General features: G+C 45.1%; 1 protein-coding gene across 1 annotated transcript in view; it reads left to right on the plus strand.

The window, feature by feature from the left end:
- LOC126213579 (serine/threonine-protein phosphatase 6 regulatory ankyrin repeat subunit A-like) overlaps nucleotides 1-19,225 on the plus strand; it is an 84,914-nt gene that overhangs the window by 21,640 nt on the left and 44,049 nt on the right. The window lies entirely within an intron of this gene.

Raw genomic sequence — 19,225 nt, forward strand, 5'->3', positions numbered from 1 at the left:
CTCCGTTACGCGCCCGTCTACAGCTATCGCCTGATCTATCGTCGATTTTAGCAGATGACACGCGCTCAGCCGACCGCGTTCTCCAGTTTATTAGTGCTAGTGAAATGACGTCAGTCATTTGAAGCTTTTTTTGGGGACAACCAACCCCTTTCTGTAGTGGATTTTTAAGCCTTCCTTCTGCTTTTAGTTTCTCCAATTTTATGACTTTGTTCCCATTGCTGCTGATTTTCAGTTTCGGTTTTTTTTTTTTTTTTACTATTTCCTAAGTCACAGGCTGGGCGCTAATGACCATAGCAGTTTTGCGCCCTAAAACCAAACCCAAAAAAAAAAAAAAAAAAAGCACCCTTGGTCACAATCCTCATTTTCTGTTCACCCTATGTCCATTATCCACTGGAATATCCGAGGCATTCAAGCCAATCGGGATGAATTGTCGATCCTCTTACGATCCTACTCGCCGGTCATCTTCTGTCTTCAGGAAACAAAGCTGCGTCCCCATGACCGCTTTGTTCTCCCTCATTTTCAGTCCGTCCGATATGACCTCCCCTCTGTTGAAGGCACTCCAGCACATGGAGGACTCATAATTCTTCTCCATGAAACTCTCCATTATCACCCAATCCATTTAAACACTTCCTTCCAAGCTGTCGCCGTCCGTCTTTCCCTTTCCGGATACACGTTCTCTCTTTGTACTGTATACATTCCATCGTCCACACCAATGGCACGAGCTGATCTCCTTCATCTTCTTGGTCAGCTTCCACCCCCATATTTGCTGGTTGGGGACTTCAGTGCCCACCACCCGCTTTGGGGATCTCCACATCCTTGTCCAGGTGGCTCCCTATTGCTAGACGTCTTCCGCCAAGCGGATCTAGTTTGCCTCAACACTGGGGTCCCCACATTTTTGTCTGCCTCCACGACAAATTTATCTCATTTGGACCTTGCGATCGGTACTGTTCCGCTCGCTCGGCGCTTCGAATGGTTCGCCCTTGATGATACACACTCGAGTGACCACTTCCCATGTGTCCTTAGACTGCAGCCTCAACTGCCATATATGCGCCCGCGACGCTGGAAGTTTGCCCAAGCTGATTGGACACTTTTTTCGTCTCTAGCGACATTCGATGACCGTCGCTTTCCCAGCGTCGACGACGAGGTCACACATATTACCGACGTTATTCGTACAGCTGCGGAACGTTCATACCACGCACCTCCGAATTGCCCCGGCGCCCCCCAGTTCCTTGGTGGAACGAGGCATGCCGTGACGCAATACGTGAGCGGCGACGTGCTCTTCGCATTTTCCGTCACCATCCTACTTTGGCCAACTGTATCCGCTATAAGCAGCTCCGTGCGCGATGCCGTCGCGTCATCCGCGATAGCAAGAAGGCCAGCTGGAAATTCTTTATTAGCTCATTTAACACCTCCACTCCCTCCTCGGAAGTTTGGAGTCGGCTTAGACGGTTCTCAGGCGCGCCTAGTTTCTCCCCGGTCTCTGGGCTCACTGTCGCGCATGATACCTTAGTGGACCCCGTCGAAATTTCTAACTCATTGGGTTAGCACTTTGCTGAGATTTCGAGCTCTTCAAATTACCCGCCAGCGTTTCTCCCAAAGACACGTGCAGCGGAAGTGCGACATCTTGCTTTCTCCTCTCAAAATGACGAAAGCTACAATACTGTTTTGTCCATGCGGGACCTCCGACATGCCCTCTCTTCTTCTCGCTCCTCCGCCCCAGGACCGGATGGTATCCATGTCCAAATGTTGGCGGGAAGCTATTGTCGTTTCCGTTCCGAAACCTGGAAAGGACAAACATCTCCCCTCTAGCTATCGCCCCATTTCTCTCACGAGTAGTGTCTGTAAGGTTTTGGAGCGTATGGTGAATTACCGGTTAGCTTGGTGGCTGGAATCCCGCAGTCTTTTAACACCTGCCCAATGCGGATTCCGAAAGCATCGTTCTGCAGTTGACCATCTTGTTGCTCTCTCCACTTATATCATGAACAATTTTCTGTGGAAATGCCAAACGGTGGCGATATTTTTTGATCTGGAGAGAGCATACGATACCTGTTGGAGGACAGGCATCCTCCGCACACTGTTCTCTTGGGGCTTTCGAGGCCGGCTGCCCCTTTTTCTTCGCGAATTTATGGCAGAGCGCATATTTAGGGTGCGGGTGAACACTACTCTCTCCCGCACTTTCTCCCAAGAAAACGGGGTACCCCAGGGCTCCGTGCTGAGTGTTGTACTGTTTGCCATCGCTATAAATCCAATTATGGATTGTCTCCTTCCTGATGTCTCGGGCTCCCTCTTTGTGGACGATTTTGCGATCTACTACAGCTCTCAACGGACCAGCCTTCTTGAACGACGTCTTCAAGGATGTCTCGATCGCCTCCACTCTTGGAGCATCGAAACCGGCTTCCGTTTCTCTCCCAGTAAGACCGTTTGTGTTAATTTTTGGCGACGTAATGAGTTTCTTCCGCCCTCCTTACATCTAGGTCCTGTCAACCTTCCGTTTTCAGACGTCGCTAAATTCTTGGGTCTTATGTTTGACAGAAAACTGTGCTGGTCCTCCCACGTTTCCTATCTTTCGGCTCGCTGTCTGCGATCGCTTAACACCCTCCGTGTCCTGAATGGTACCTCCTGGGGAGCGGACCGAGTGGTCCTTCTCCGCCTCTATCGCGCCTTAGTGCGCTCGAAATTGGACTATGGAAGCATAGTCTACTCCTCTGCTCGGCCGTCTATTCTTCGGCGTCTCTATCCACCACCGTGGATTACGTTTAGTGTCTGGAGCTTTTTACACTAGCCCTGTGGAAAGCCTTTATGCTGAGACTGCTGAACCTCCGTTGTCCAATCGGCGAGCAGTCCTTCTGAGTCGTTATGCTAGCCATCTGTCTTCCATGCCTGCTAATCCAGCCCATGACCCTTTTTTCGACGCCTCCTTTGATGTAGGGTATGCTGGCCGCTCCTCCTCCCTACTACCCCCGGGAGTCCGCTTCCGTCAACTGCTCCATTCTCTTTCCTTCCGCTTTCCTAAAACCTTCTTGACAACTTGGGGTACAGCACCGCCTTGGCTCCGTCCCCGGATCTGCCTGCTCCGCGACCTTTGTCGATTTCCCAAGGATGGTACCCCTACACTTGTTTATCGTCGGGCATTTGCTGCTCTATGTGCACAAATGACGGACGCCACATTTATTTACACCGACGGCTCGAAAACATCGTTAGGTGTAGGGAGTGCCTATATTGTTGGCGACACCCCAAATCACTTTCGGCTTCCCGACCAGTGTTCGGTTTATACTGCGGAGCTTTACGCTGTTCTCCAGGCTGTCCACTACATCCGCCGCCATCAGCGGATACAGTACGTTATCTGCTCAGATTCTCTCAGCTCTCTCCTCAGTCTCCAAGCTCATTATCCTGTGCACCCTCTGGTCCACCGGATTCAGGACTGTCTGCGCTTGCTCCACCTGGGGGGCGTCTCAGTGGCGTTCCTCTGGCTCCCGGGACACGTTGGTATCTGTGGAAATCAGGCGGCCGATATTGCAGCCAAGGCTGCAGTCTCTCTTCTTCGGCCAGCTATTCAATCTATTCCCTTCGCCGATCTACGGAGCGTTTTATGTCGTCGTGTTGTTCATTTATGGCACGCGCATTGGTCAACACTTCCCCATAATAAATTGCGGGAAGTGAAAGCTCTTCCTTGCGCTTGGACTTCTTCCTCCCGAACGCGTCGTCGGGAGGAGGTAATTTTAACTAGACTCCGGATAGGGCACTGTCTTTTTAGCCGTCGACATCTTTTAAGCGGCGATCCTCCCCCACTCTGTCCCCACTGCTCTCAGCTGTGGACGGTAAGACACCTTTTAATTGAATGCCCCTATTTTACTCCGTTACGCGCCCGTCTACAGCTATCGCCTGATCTATCGTCGATTTTAGCAGATGACACGCGCTCAGCCGACCGCGTTCTCCAGTTTATCAGTGCCAGTGAAATGACGTCAGTCATTTGAAGCTTTTTTTGGGGACAACCAACCCCTTTCTGTAGTGGATTTTTAAGCCTTCCTTCTGCTTTTAGTTTCTCCAATTTTATGACTTTGTTCCCATTGCTGCTGGTTTTCAATTTCGTTTTTTTTACTGTTTCCTAAGCCACGGGTTGGGCGCTAATGACCATAGCAGTTTTGCGCCCTAAAAAACAAAAAAAAAGTAAACCAGCGGAAAGGCTCAGTAAGTGATGAGGAGGGGGAGACAAGGGACCCAACGCTTCGGAGCAGTGAAGTCGTGGCAAATGTCCGCACATCTGTCTGGACACCACAACCACACTGCAGTGACGTTTCAGAGATCATTATCCGTCCCTTCCTGAGTGTTGTCTTTAGAAATGCGTGGAAAATTACGTACTACGCTCCAGGTGTTACACGTGCCTCGTGTACGGGTCTCAGCCGGTCGTAGAGCTATCAGGTCACCCAAAATATACGCACAGTATGTACCGAGGTCCGGCTTCCGCTGAACTATAGCAGACATTTAATGAAATTCCTGACTACTCCAGTTTCAGCGGATCTGCACTTCGGGTTAATTAGGATTTTTAAATGACACACGCACCTAATTTTTCCCTGTAAATTGGGAAAGCCACGTGTCCCGAAGAATAATGAAAACCCGACAATTGTGGATACAATTACAACGGAATCGTTACTGCGCGACTAGTTTTGCACGGTAGCGATAGAAAGAAACGTGAAACTAAGAAATAGTTACTGAAATTTGTAATAAATAATCTGAATCTGTTACTTTAGATGGCAAATTACTTGAACCGTCGCCAGCTCCATTTGTGAGCAAAAATAGCTGTACTCTCTATATAAGAGCCAGTGTTCTGACTGAATCATCGCCCAATCCAAACCGCTGAGGGCAGAAAGTCGATCTGCAGGTGGTATGCACCTTACACTGTACGCGTCGTTTGATGTTTCGTGTAGCGAAGAATCCGTAATTTTGCAGTTCTCTGTTGACGTAGTATTCAGATGTGAGTAGAGTTTGCAGCGCACACAAAAAACATGTCATTCAGAGGTAATATTTCGTCAACATTTCATTTAAATTATGGTTCAACTCTTCTACGTTGTCATTATTCGTTAACTAGTTGCTTTACGGAGCAGCAAAGTTCACCGACGTTAAATAACAGTTTTGAGTAGCACTGTTTCACTTCTTTATCGTATTTACCGAAATTAAATAATGTAACCAATCCAATATTTTAATATTCTTTCGCTCGTGGTGTTCCCGGAGTCAGTAATGGTGAAGGGATAGCGCCTGTCAGGCAAATGACTGACGTAAAGTTCATTAGATTATAACACTTGCTGATCTCAACAGCCTCACTCAGTTACGAAACAGTACTGCACCGGCCGGCCTGTTACAGCCTCAACGTGAGACTACTCGGGTCTCAGTTGGATGAGCTGGTGCTAGGTACGGCGTTAGTGGTGGACAGTGTGCGAAGACACGCAGTTCTCCAATGTCGCTCGACGTAACAAGTTTGAGGCGACAGTAGCGTCGTGGGATATTGGAGCCCCCCACTCGCCTCCGCAGGGTACGGCCGGCCCTCTATGAAGGACAGTGTCTTAAAAGGAGAATATAAGATGAACATCAACAAAAGCAAAAAGAAGATAATGGAATGTAGTCGAATTAAATCGGGTGATTCTGCGGGAATTAGGTTAGGAAATGAGACACACAAAGTAGTAAAGGAGTTTTGCTATTTGGGGAGCAAAATAACTGATGATGGTCGGAGTAGAGAGGATATGAAATGTAGACTGGCAGTGGCAGGGAAAGCGTTTCAGAAGAAGAAAAATTTGTTAACATTGGTATCAGGAAGTCGTTTCTGAAAACATTTGTATAGAGTGTAGCCATGTATGGAAGTGAAACATGGACGATAAACAGTTTGGTCAAGAAGAGAATAGAAGCTTCCGAAATGTGGTGCTACAGAAGAATGCTGAAGGTTAGATGGGCAAATCACACAACTAATGAGGAGGTATTGAACAGAATTGGGGATAAGAGGAGTTTGTGGCACAACTTGACCAGAAGAAGGGATCGACTGGTAGGACATGATCTCAGGCATCAAGGGATCACCAATTTAGTACTGGAGGGCAGCGTGGAGGGTAAAAACCGTAGAGGGAGACCAAGAGATGAATACACTAAGCAGATTCAGAAGGATGTAGGTTGCAGTAGGTACTGGGAGATGAAGAAGCATGCACAGGATAGAGTAGCATGGAGAGCTGCGCAAACCAGTCTCAGGACTGAAGACAACAACAACAACACAGCCCTATTCCGTCTTCGTGTGTGATGTTAAACAGAAATTTTTATGTGGGAGAAAAAGGAGAGGTTAATATTACGTCCTTCCCCTTGAAGTGCAAGATGGCTGTCAAAAAGTGCGGTAAGCGATTTGCGACGTGGCTTTCTTGGCGGGGGGGGGGGGGGGGGGTGGCAGGTGGCGAGGAGGGGTCAAAGTGATGGGAGGGGGGGGGGCGTGACGTCAAAGCCGCGTCCGCTTCTGGAACAGTGGCTGGATCATGGAGGTGGAATGAGGGGAGACGGCGCTGCAGACTGACGCTGTTAAGTCAGTGAGCGGGGCTGCCGCCATCTTGGATCCCACAAAACATTAGCAGACGAGTGTTTACAATTGCTGCTTGTTCGTTATTTCTGTCTTGTGCACGCGATATTTATTTTGTGCAGTAAATGTTACACTGTTTTAGTGAACAACACAGCATAAGGAACGCAACTTCAAACGTTTAATGCGTATTCGATACAGTAATACGACACGAAAATATGACGCTTCTGGCCCCAGTACTGTAATTCCGTTTTGTTTATACACTTCGAATAACCGAGAATACAAGTATGTGCTCTGAAAAGCGTGCTTTCGTAATCCATTTCTCTTCACTTTCATTGTGTTTGTGTCAATAATTGATAAAGCGAGAACTCCGAAAGCAATGATTGATAGTTTAGAGGCACCCATTTGTATTCGTTGCATTTTCATGTCAAATGCAAATTTTAAATGTTCAAATTTGCAAGAAACTTACTTTATTTCCTTTGGTGTCCCAAAGATGTCTGCAAGGATGATTTAAACAAGCCAGCTGTCGTATCAACAGAGTGAAAGATTGGTTAAATTGCGAAGGAAGTGGACGGAATTCAAGATTGTCAGGCCCATTGTAATTTACACATCTGCTTTGTTCTTAAATTGTACGTACCAAGTGACATTCCGTGTGGCGAATAACAGCAATTTACAGGGTAACACGACAGCACAATGCTTCATGTAATGATCTAAGTAGCCTGGACTTGGATAGCGAACTTTGCTGTAACAAATATCCAACCCTTTAAATACTTATAATTTAACCACTGTAACAGGTGTTCCACACATTTCACTGAAGATTCAATTAACTACTTGTAGTTACATTACTTTTGTATTAAACTATCGCAATTAAAACATTGATCTCCATTTCCAGGATATTTCCTGCCAGGACTTTCCAGTTACTTGGTAATAAGCAAACACTGAAGAGCAAGTGCATCGCTCACTTCGGCAGAGCTGTTCGCGTTGGATTGACAGAAGTCTAAAGTCACATCACAGAAATAAAACCACACTGTAAAACTTTACAGTTCATCAGAATTTCAAGTATGTATAAGAAAATAGCGCTTAAATAAGTCCACTTACGAATGAAATGTGATTTGTTTAGACTTTACTTTAGACTACAATCAGAACGATGCAAGCCGACATTTTTCCTCTTATTTTTACCTCCATGGACAGCGGCGAGTGCCCTCTCCACAGCAGAGCAGGTTGTGTGTGTGTGTGTGTGTGTGTGTGTGTGTGTGTGTGAGCGCGCGCGCGCAGCAGCAAGTAACGTACCTCTGTTGTGGACACAGATTTTTGTAAGACGCGAAGTTATTAACCTGCTACAATAAGTTTTAAAATCTTTTAATACGTATCTATTTCAGATGATTGTTTCCAGCCTGAGATCACTTTGAAACTGTAATGTTTGGAAGATACAGGTTGGCTGGTTGGTTTGTGGGAGGGACCAAACGAGGTCATCGCTCCCATCGGATTTGCGGAGGAAGGGCAACGAAGTCGGCCGCGCCCTTTCAAAGGAACCGTCCCGACATTTGCCTGAAGCGATTTAGGGGAATGACGGAAAACCTCAATCAGGATGGCCGTGCGCGGGTTTGAACCGTCGTCCTTCCGAATACGAGAACATACAGGGCGTCCGAAAGTGCGCAGCTTAATACACTATTTCTCTCTCCTGAAGCATAACAAACAGTCGTTGAAACGTGGACAATGAAAGAAACGTAAACTCGATGCTTGAAGAAACTGGTGTCCAAATCTTCTATTTACCCTTCGATTTAATAACTGAGTAATACATTTTTGCCAGCGACGAAAAGTTTCACAAACAGTAATGAAAACATAGCACAAATGTAGGTTACGGTATATTTATAACTGTCGAGAAACTGCCTTCAGTCGTAGAGTATACTGTCGTTTTCAGGTGACACTTTTCCCTCGCACACAGAAGCACTTACTCAGAATTTCTCTTGCACATATGGTAACCATAGCTTCCACACGTTAAGTCGCTTTCTGTGGTCTTTATCTCTGGCTCTCTGCTTACCTGCGTTCCTGAAGCGTGTGTGGCATCTGGCTTTCTCCTAGTTGGTTCTTCATTTGGAACAGGAGTAACTTAAATAACCTCTAGCTTCTTTGCGGGTGTGCCTCTTACAGCGCAAATGATGGGCAAATGCAGTCCTTTCAAGTCGTCGAATCGTTCTTCAAAAGTTACAATCCCGATTCGCGCGTCTGCAGTTCTCTGCCGTTCGTTGCGCCGAGGCACACCCACGCTGGACGTTGCGTAAGAGCTGACCGCAGCTACGGGAAGCAGACTGCAGAACACACGCCTCCCGTCCCTGCCGTTTGGTCTGCAGCACCCACTCCTCCCTAAGGTTTTTCTGGGCTTTCTTCTTCCGTGCGTCAAGTTGTCATTCCTGGCAGCAAATTTTTCTTCGCTTTCTCCTTTGTGATTCAAGTATAACTCTTACTGGAGGCTTACTGGTCGGTAAATCTGCGAATGCAAACCTGGAGGAATACACCTCTTTGCCTGCTGCCGTCTTAGCTCTTTTGGTGTGCGTTTCGTGTTTCATCAGGAAGTCCCAGCTGAGATAAGCCTGTAGTCCTGTGACAGAGACGGTGGGCTGCGGTGTCGCAGCCTGTATTCCTTTCCTCACCGGCTCCACCGGTGGCTCCAAACTCTCTCTCAGCACGGCGTCCACAGGCGCGCCTGCTCTCCCTTCGTTCCTGTTGTGTATCACTCGGCTGCACTACCGAACGTGCTAACGTGTACGCCAGGTTTGCCTTTGGGGAAAGCGTTAAATGGGAAGACACAACATCCCGTCAATTGTATTGTGACGACCACCTTGCGAATATACCGTTCACTTCTTCGAAGAATGTGGCAAATATCCAGGTAAGCTCTCATTTAAATTAAAATTCACAACAAACCGTCTATTTCAGAATCGCTAATGGGAGATTCATTTTCTCATTATGATTCTTCTGTTGTAGGATCGCAATTTTCCTAACAATTTCCAGAGTGAAATTTTTTTGAATGGTTCACACACACATTCCTCTCGCAGCTGTAGTTACTCGCTGAGGCTTGTGGACCAAGTTCACAAACTCACTTTTCACAGACTCCGGGATGCGCTCTACCAGAGCTTGTAGCGTATTTGGAGTGTTACCTGTGTGGATTGTTTCTTCGTTGTCCTCCATTTCTTTTTAATTTGCATTCTCTCCAACTTGTATGTAATCCGACTCGTAATCTCGTAACGCTCATAATTTTTCCACTGCTGAAAAGTTAAGCGTGAATTTCTGCCTCGTCCAGGCAAATCTATTTTAGAAGAAACACGTTTTGTCTATTGTGACAAACTGCTGCTATTAATGGTTAGTCTATAAATCAGCTATGAAAATGGAAGTAAACAATTACATTCACTTAAAACTTCCGGGCTGATAGGGCGTGTCCGAAGTATAAAACTCTCTCCTGACGTTTCGTCTACAACTGCGGGAGACATCCTCGGAGGTAAAGCGGCGAACTGCGAAGAGAACTCGAGGAAGCGCTGATTATATAGGCAGTGCAGAGGGCGCCACAGTCGATCACGTGGCGTCGGATATGAGATTGTCTCTGGTAATGCCAACATTCTCGATTGAAAGTAATCGATCGTCACGCTTGCGGTGCAACGCCGACACCCAAATTTTATCCAGTTTAACACGTTCGTCTTTCCTGTTAAAATTATTACGTTGTTTATCAATCTCGATAGCCTCTCTATACAAGCGTGCATAATAATGCGAGGTTTTGGATATGACGCTCGTCTCGATGTATTTTATTTCATGAGCACCTTCCTGGTAAACATGTTCCGCTACGGCCGATTTATCCGTGTGACCCAGGCGGCAATTCCTCTTGTGTTCTACAAGACTGGTGTTCACACTTCTCTTCGTGGTACCGATATAAACCTGTCCACAACTACAAGGAATTTTATATACCGCCGGTGTAGCCAAAGGGTGTCGTGCATCTTTCAAAAAAAATGGCTCTGAGCACTATGGGACTCAACATCTTAGGTCATAAATCCCCTAGAACTTAGAACTACTTAAACCTAACTAACCTAAGGACATCACACACACCCATGCCCGAGGCAGGATTCGAACCTGCGACCGTAGCAGTCCTGCGGTTCCGGACTGCAGCGCCAGAACCGCTACACCACCGCGGCCGGCTCGTGCAACTTTTACCGACCTTAAAAATTCTTTTATTTTTCTGGTGAGTCTGAAAATAGTTTGCACTTCATACTTGCGTAAAACTTTCCCAATGCGGTCTGTGACCTTACTAACGAACGGAAGAAAAACTTTGTCCTTGGGCGACTGTTGTTCGTCGTTACTCTTGATTCTCTGCCTAGAGCGAAGTGCTCGATCTATATCCTTGCTAGAATAGCCATTCTTCACGAAAGTCGACCGTAGATGCTCACTCTCTTCTTTTAAATAAACAGGTTCACAAAGTTTGTACACCCTGTCTACCAAAGTTTTCATTACACCTCTTTTTTGTCTAGGGTCGTGGTTTGAATCTTGGTGTAGATAACAATCAGAATGTGTGGGCTTTCTATGCACCTTATGGCCCAACGTTCCGTCCCGTCGTTTAATCACAGACACATCCAGGAAGTTCAATTGCCCATTCCTTTCCGTCTCCATAGTGAATTGGATTTTCGGATTAATGCTGTTTAAATGTGTCAGGAAGGAATCCAACTCCTCTGTTCCGTGTGTCCATACTACGAACGTGTCATCGACATAGCGACACCATCTGGCTGGTCTCTGACTGGCAGTCTGCAACGCTCGTTGTTCAGAAGTCTCCATGAATAAGTTAGCCACAGCAGGACTGAGAGAACTGCCCATAGCCACGCCCGTCAATCTGTTCATAAAAGTCATTATTGTATTGAAAGTAGGTTGTGGTGAGGCAGTGTCGGAATAATGCCACAGTATCGGTTTCAGAACATTGACCAACCATCGACAGATCTAAAATGCAGAAAATAGCATAAGAGGTGAAGAATAACATACACATTTTATCTTTAAACTTCCACTGTTTCATACGTACAAAAAAAAAAAATTGCTGCTTAATTATGTCAGGCATGAGGCATTAGACATCGTCAGGATTGGTTGTGCTGACTCGCTGACTTGTTAAAACGTTATTTTAACGCCGTTCTGAGCATTTTTCGTGAGACGTAGCGGTAGCGAGTGCGTATGCGTACCGTCGCTAGTCGAGTACTGACGTAGCCAAAAGTCGGTCGCGTCGGTTACATAATGTACGACGTCAGCCACGCAGGTCTCCCGTAGTCGCAGTGTGTGAGCGCAGTGTGACGTCAGTGGTGGCCACAACGCAGTGCGTGTGTCGACCTAAAGGCCTGGCCACACACAGTCCGTCAGCGCCCAGGGGCGTTAGTCGGCTGTTACAGGCTGGAAGGGGCCGAACCGCATTGTTAAGCTTGCATGCGTAGCGCGATTGTCTTGGCGTTAAGACGGTTTGGAATCTTCACGCGGGACACGTTACCTCTGTCCGAGGAAATGAGTAGCTCGCACTAGCGATACGAAATGGCACCGAGAAGACGAGACGTTGAGTGCACGACATTAATAGCGAGAGAGAAAGCTTAGGAGAATAGCATCGTCTGTGTATTGATCTAGAGTCTGACGAAGATAGTTTCTTCAAATATTTTCACACGTCGCGAGGATGTTTCGAGGAAATGCATCGCCTGATAAAAAGGTAGCACCGAGAAGTGCACAACGAACTGGAGAAAGCCAATTGATACAAGACACAGACCAGCCATTTGTTTGAGGTAAGTTTTACCATTTGTGGCCTCTTTGTGCTTCAAACAGAAGTCATATAATTTATTCCATTTCAGTTTTGCTGTATGATACGAAATGTTCGGCGGAAGAAAGTGCTGTCCCACTACGTAGTTACGAGTGGAGTGATAAATTTATCTGCAGCGTTTACGAATATAGCAAACGATAGTAACATCTGGTTCCGTATGTTCCGCTAGAGATAACTTTCTACTTAAGAGATTGCTTTGTTTCATTGTATTCATAACATTGTCATTGAATTTAAACAAACATATCTTTGGTCGTTAACTTATCTATTCGTTCTATCGGCATAATTTATTTTAATCTTTTCAATATACCCGACTACTAGCGACAGTCACCAGACTGTAGCTTTTTCTTCTCGGTTAGGACGTTCGACAGTCTCAGAAATTGTGAAACAAGTGAGCCAGGCACTATGGACTGTTCTACAACCCAAGTATTTATGGTTCAAATGGCTCTGAGCACTATGGGACTCAACTGCTGAGGTTATAAGTCCCCTAGAACTTAGAACTACTTAAAACTAACTAACCTAAGGACATCACACACATCCATGCCCGAGGCAGGATTCGAACCTGCGACCGTAGCAGTCGCGCGGCTCCGGACTGAGCGCCTAGAACCTATAGACCACCACGGCCGGCCCCAACTATTTACCTACTCCTACAACAGAGATGTAGAAGAAATCTGAAGAAGGATTTCTAGAACTTTGGGGGTTTCCGAACTGCCCCGGAAGCAGAGGCGGAAAGCGTATCAGGTTAAAATGTCCGAAGGATAGTGGATCCCAGTTCTCCTGTTACAAACAATTCTTTTCGTTGCTTCTCCTGGCGATCGTTGATCCATACTAAGAGTTTACAGTAGTTGATATTGGAAATTATGAACGCCACAGTGACAACAGCATTTCTGATAATTCAGCTTTCTGTCAAGAGTATATCGAGGGCAAAAGTATTCTACCTCCAAATCAGGATCGCGTGTATCGTACAAAAAGTTGTACTGCCTCACCTCCTCTATAAGTCTTTCCGTGTCCACGATGCGTGCACCACGAGCTGCGAGACAAAAACCGCCTCACGCCGCTGCTTGCAGCCGAATGCACCAGCAGAGGCAGGCAGCCGCTCCGGCTTGCGGCGAGTCTGTGACCTGTGGCAACCCGAGCCGCCATACGACGACGAACGACTCCGCAGTGCGGCCGCGTTCTGTCTGGCGGCGTATCGCTGGCAACGCCTCGCCTCGGCTGCAGTGTAGCAGAGGTGGGCCAAACTGTTACTCTGGAGCAACCGTTACCACAGTTCCAGTTACTCTTTGATAACTGTTATGTTTAACGGTTATTAATAACTGCCAAGTTATTTTTCGCTAGCGAATACCGAATACTCAGAAGGGCTACAGTTGAATACCGACATTGTTGGAATCCTTCCATTTAGTTGTCAGTATAACTGCGAGTAGTGTGAAATGGCAGGAATGTCGCATGAATCGTGCCATAACCTTAGCTTATTAACTCCGGGTACATTTTAGTCGATGTTAGAACGATTTAGTTAGTGTTTCATATTATATGTTTGTAGGTTATCGGTCGCTATTAGAAATATTATCTTCGCAGCTGCAACAGAAAGTACGCGTAACTTCGCCACAGCACTGTTCAAGTAAAATGTTAACAACGTGCGTTTTTAAGTATGAAGTAATATGTAAACTGAATACTGTAGGTTAAATCCCAAGCTTAATTTCCTGTGCTGCTCACTTGATAGAATAAGTGTACAGCCTTGTAATACAACAAAAAATATACGTAATGTGACAGATTCGTTTACTCCTGTCATGTAAAAGATAATCCTATTGGGGAAAGTGTCAGTGCGCTAATCCAAGTTTCATGTGAGATTTGGAAACTGCTCGATTTCTCCAGCTACAACATGTTTATAACATATGAAGACACGCAGATCGAAAGGTTGACAGTGTTACATTTCTTGCAGTACACCTCGATAATAAATTCAGTTGGGAAGGGCATACCACATTTTTTCACTCTTATTATTTCGTAAGGGAGCATATTCTGTGGTAACTCATCAAACGTAGCAAACGTTTTTCGCATGTAAAAGCGTGTAATGAAAATCGTTTGTGGTATAAATTCGAGAACATCATGTAGGAACCTGTTCAAGGCACTTTGTATTCTAACCACTGGTTCCTAGTGTAATTATTCCTTAATGAAATTTGTTACAGGTATTTCCAACCAATAGCTCAATACATAATATCAGTACTAGAAATAGGAACAGCAATCTACATAAAAACCTAAAATCACTTACCTTGGTCCAAAAATGGTACAATATTCAGGAACATGCATTTTCAGTAAACTGCCAGCAAGTCAGCAACCATTAAAAACTCGGTTTCAGATAAAGCACGGTTTACAGTGTGTTTGAAAGACTTTTTGATACGGAAGTGTCTGATTCCACCCGTCTGCTTTGGCCCAGGACGTCATCAATATGCCGGAAATGGCTATTTTAAGTGTGTCTATGACGTCACTACATACACATGGCAACAAACACGATGATACATATAAATAATACAATAACATCTCCCACCAAAAATACAATCAAACCAACGGGACAACTGCGAGAAGTTGCGGGTTTTAGGGTGAGGACAAGCTAGTATAAAAAAAAAAAAAACACACCATGGTCCCAAAACACAAAATCAAGAACAAAAAGAAAAAAATACAGCATTCCGCTACACCAACAAAAATCTGCAGGAATCGGACACTTCCCTTGAACAACATAGGTGAACCATAGGTGACCATACCAAAACACCAATACCCACAACTAAAAGTACGAAAATTGGAATCTGACATTTCCCTTGACCTACATAGGTCAACCTCAGATGACGATACCAAAACATCAACACCTACAACTATGAAAATGGGAATCGGTCATTTCCGGTGACCTATATAGGTCCACCACAACTACTGATGCCAAAAAACCAATACCTACAACTGCGAAAAATAAAACCACAATCCCAAAAATCCACAAATCAAACATCCCTACATAAATTAAATCACATTCAGTACTCCATAAATACACAAAACATCACAACTAGAAAAAAAAAATTAATTACCACCAGCAAATTTCGGCACTGCCCCCCCCCTCCCCTCCCCCCCACACACACACAAAAACCAAGTCATAAACACCGTGCCGTAATGACATTCAGACACACCTTTACGTCGAAGCAGACGGGTGGAATCGGACGCTTCCATTGACCCCTCCTTCTACTCTGTAGATGAATATCGTAACAGAGACTGATAGACCAGCTTAGGTAAAAATTCTGCTATATTTCAGTTTTGACAGCACTTGGTTGCAACAGTTAAAGATCGGGTATTCTGTGTATGATAAATTTATTAAAAGTGCGTAACTGTAATATTCAAATATTTTGACAATCCCCTGACTGTAATATACTCACATATTTTGACAATCTCCTGACAAATGATGAGGATAATAATTATTATATTCAACTGTATTATGTTATACTTCCTGACATGTTATTTGTCATTCGCGATGGCCAGCGGCTATTTCCGAAGAAGTACGTAACGTAAATATTTGTTGGCTCCAGTAACTATCGTCTCTGAAATGTCACCGGGGTCTAAGACGGGAGTGACTGTGTCAGCAACACAGACACACAGTTATTCCGTTACCAACCTCCAGGTTACCTGTAGTGGTAGCCCGATAACTGCCAGAGGAGAATACCGATCTCTGACAGTTATTTCCATAGTCGCTCGAATTCCTTATGGTAACTCTCCTTGTACTACCCGTGCAAACTAAATTAACACTAAGGCGGTGGCTCAAGGGATCGACTGTACTTGTTAATGCCTGTACTGCAGCTCCTATCAGTCACCGCTCGGACCTAAACTTTATTTGTTTGTGCTAAAAGTAACGAAGGCCCACGAAATAGTACACAGTTCTTATCAACAGATGGCGCGCAGTCTCAGTTATTCCCATGGCCTATAGAACGCCTTCCAAATGCGCAGTACGATCTTCGGTCAACAGATGGCGCGAGGCACTGTTGACACTAGACAGTTATTGAAATAACTGCCAGAATCAGAGGAACGGTTATCGCAGTAACCGTTACTTCTCAGTTACGTTATTTTCTGCCACTTCTATGCAGTGAAAGGCAGAGTGGCAGGCGGCGCTGGTGGCCAACGGATCTGTGCCTCTGTAGGAACACAAAGGACTGCAACGTAACCAACTCCCTACCGGGTCTGCCTTACAAGGGTGTGACAAACTGGTCGGTTTCCACAATCTGTAGTAACCAATTCACCGAAGCTGTTTGTAAATTTGTACAAAACAATGACATTATAAAAAAGGAAATTAATACGGTCACAATGGAAAGCAATGCAATATTTTAAGATACAGGAAAAGTTCGAGGGCTAACCACAAAGTACATTACGTTTTGGAATAAAAAATAAAAATAAATAAAGTATTGGAATTTTTTTTATTATATACAGATGAAAGTCACACTTAAATACTACTTTTCTACATAGTTGCCATTTAAATTAAGGCACTTATCGTAGCGATGGACGAGCTCTGAAATTCCTTCGTCGTAAAATTCGGCCGCCTGCGCCTTCAACCACGTGGTCACCTCTTCTCGAAGCTGTGCGTCGTCATCAAAACGCTGCATAGCCAACCACTCGGCAAGATCTTTGAGCCCAACTTTCCCCTGCGCTTGTTTTGTATCGCTCTTCTGAGGTTGTGCAGAGTTTGGCAATACCTTTGAGAGTTTATTGTATTGCCTCTTTCCAGGAAATCCACAAAAATCACACCTTTTCTGTCCCAAAAGAAGAGGTAACCACGTGGTTGAAGGCGCAGGCGGCCGAATTTTACGACGAAGGAATTTCCAAGCTCGTCCATCGCTACGATAAGTGCCTTAATTTAAATGGCAACTATGTAGAAAAGTAGTATTTAAGTGTGGCTTTCATCTGTATGTAATAAAAAAAAATTCCAATACTTTATTTATTTTTTATTCCAAAACGTTATGTACTTTGTAGATAGCCCTCGTATATGCAATACTACTGATAAAAAATTTTAATCCACAACATTATTAAAGCGAGTATTAACGTAACCTGAAGTTCAGATGCCAGTTACAATATGAGTTGTAAATGGCTTCAATCAGAAGCGAGTAAACAGATGGATAAAGCCTCATGGCTAAAATTGAGACATTATACGATGCATTTATGACGGTTACCACTTCATGAATGTAATCATACTACGTCACATCTAGGTATTTGCTACAAATTATACACCAAAACCGAGACATACATTGCGTGTCAAAACACCAGTCAACTGATAAACTATAAGCATTTTCTGTTGGTCATACAGAGGACGAACGCGTGTGTATAACCCAAATGAGTCTCAAGGTCGAGGTGTTGAGTCCACAGTACTTACATGTCGAGTAGGACAACTGAGTTTCAGAGGTCCACACACAAACGAACCGCTCGAGTTCGGTGGTGTTGTGAGCTGAGGTGCAGCAGCCGTGTTCATTGTACGCGGCTGACCCCACGAAGCCAGACAGACGTCGCCCCCTGCCAGCCAGTGATGGGATGGCGAGGCGCGGCGACTCGAGCGCACCGAGAATATCTCGAGCCTCTAGTTCTCGAGCAGTTCTCGAGAATCTCACGAGAAACGGCTCGGCGGCGTGCGCCGCTGCGCGCAAGTTGGCTGCCACAACATATGCCGCGCCGCTGTTTTATGAATTGAATGCCGCCGCTAGACTTCGTTTCTTTGGCAACGTGTAGATATACAAACCAAATTAGAAGAGACAAATTGAACACACAACAGTTACGACTCTAGATCAGTTTTTACCAAAATATGCGTAGCTGTTGACACAAGAATAATTGTGCTGTACACCAATTAGCGCAAGGAACATTAAAATTGTGAAGTAAAAAGTTTCTAACATGAAAATGTGCTTATGTCTTGCGATTTTATACTGCGATCTGTAGCCCGCGACCAAGTGAGAGGAAACGCAAATACCAGCCAAACAATCGAATAATTAAGTGGCCACTTGTTCAGGCAAAAAAAGATGATGTGTTTCATAACCTACAATTGTGAGTCCACTGGGAGTGCCTTAAAGTAAAAGGCGAAAAGCGTCTTGGGCAAATAAAATAAATCACAGAACGAAAATGGCGTTTGTTATTTACAAAATGAATATTTATGTGCTTGCTGCAGGTGATGGCCACGTTAACGAACTTATTGTTAATTATTTCGTTTTGCCTTAAAGACATTTTATTTGCAACGTTTAGAATTTATAATTACCTATAATAACACCAGATTGCCAATTACTCTTTCCAGCATCGCTAAAATTGTCTTCACAGGCAGGCTGTATACGCTGTAATAAGTCGATTTCTTTTACCGAAAGATTTTACATCCCTGATCGAATCTTTGTGTCAAACACCTTGGGACAAAGTACCAAATACACTACTAGCCATTAAAAGTGCTACGCCAAGAAGAAATGCAGATGATAAAAGGATATTCATTGGACAAATATATTATGCTAGAACTGACATGTGAGTATATTTTCACGCAGTTCGGGTGCATAGATCCTGAGAAATCAGTACCCAGAACAACCACCTCTGGCCGTAATAGTGGCCTTGATACGCCTGAGCATTGAGTCAAACAGAGCTCGGATGGCGTGTACAGGCACAGCTGCCCATGCAGCTTCAACACGATACCACAGTTCATCAAGAGTAGTGACTGGCGTATTGTGACGAGCCAGTTGCTCGGCCACCATGGACCAGACGTTTTCAATTGGTGAGAGATCTGGAGAATGTGCTGGCGAGGGCAGCAGTCGAACATTTTCTGTATCCAGAAAGGCCCGTACAGACACGCAACATGCGGTCGTGCATTATCCTGCTGAAATGTAGGG

The sequence above is a fragment of the Schistocerca nitens genome, chromosome 11 (assembly GCF_023898315.1).
Source record: "Schistocerca nitens isolate TAMUIC-IGC-003100 chromosome 11, iqSchNite1.1, whole genome shotgun sequence".
In the NCBI taxonomy this organism is placed as follows: domain Eukaryota; kingdom Metazoa; phylum Arthropoda; class Insecta; order Orthoptera; family Acrididae; genus Schistocerca; species Schistocerca nitens.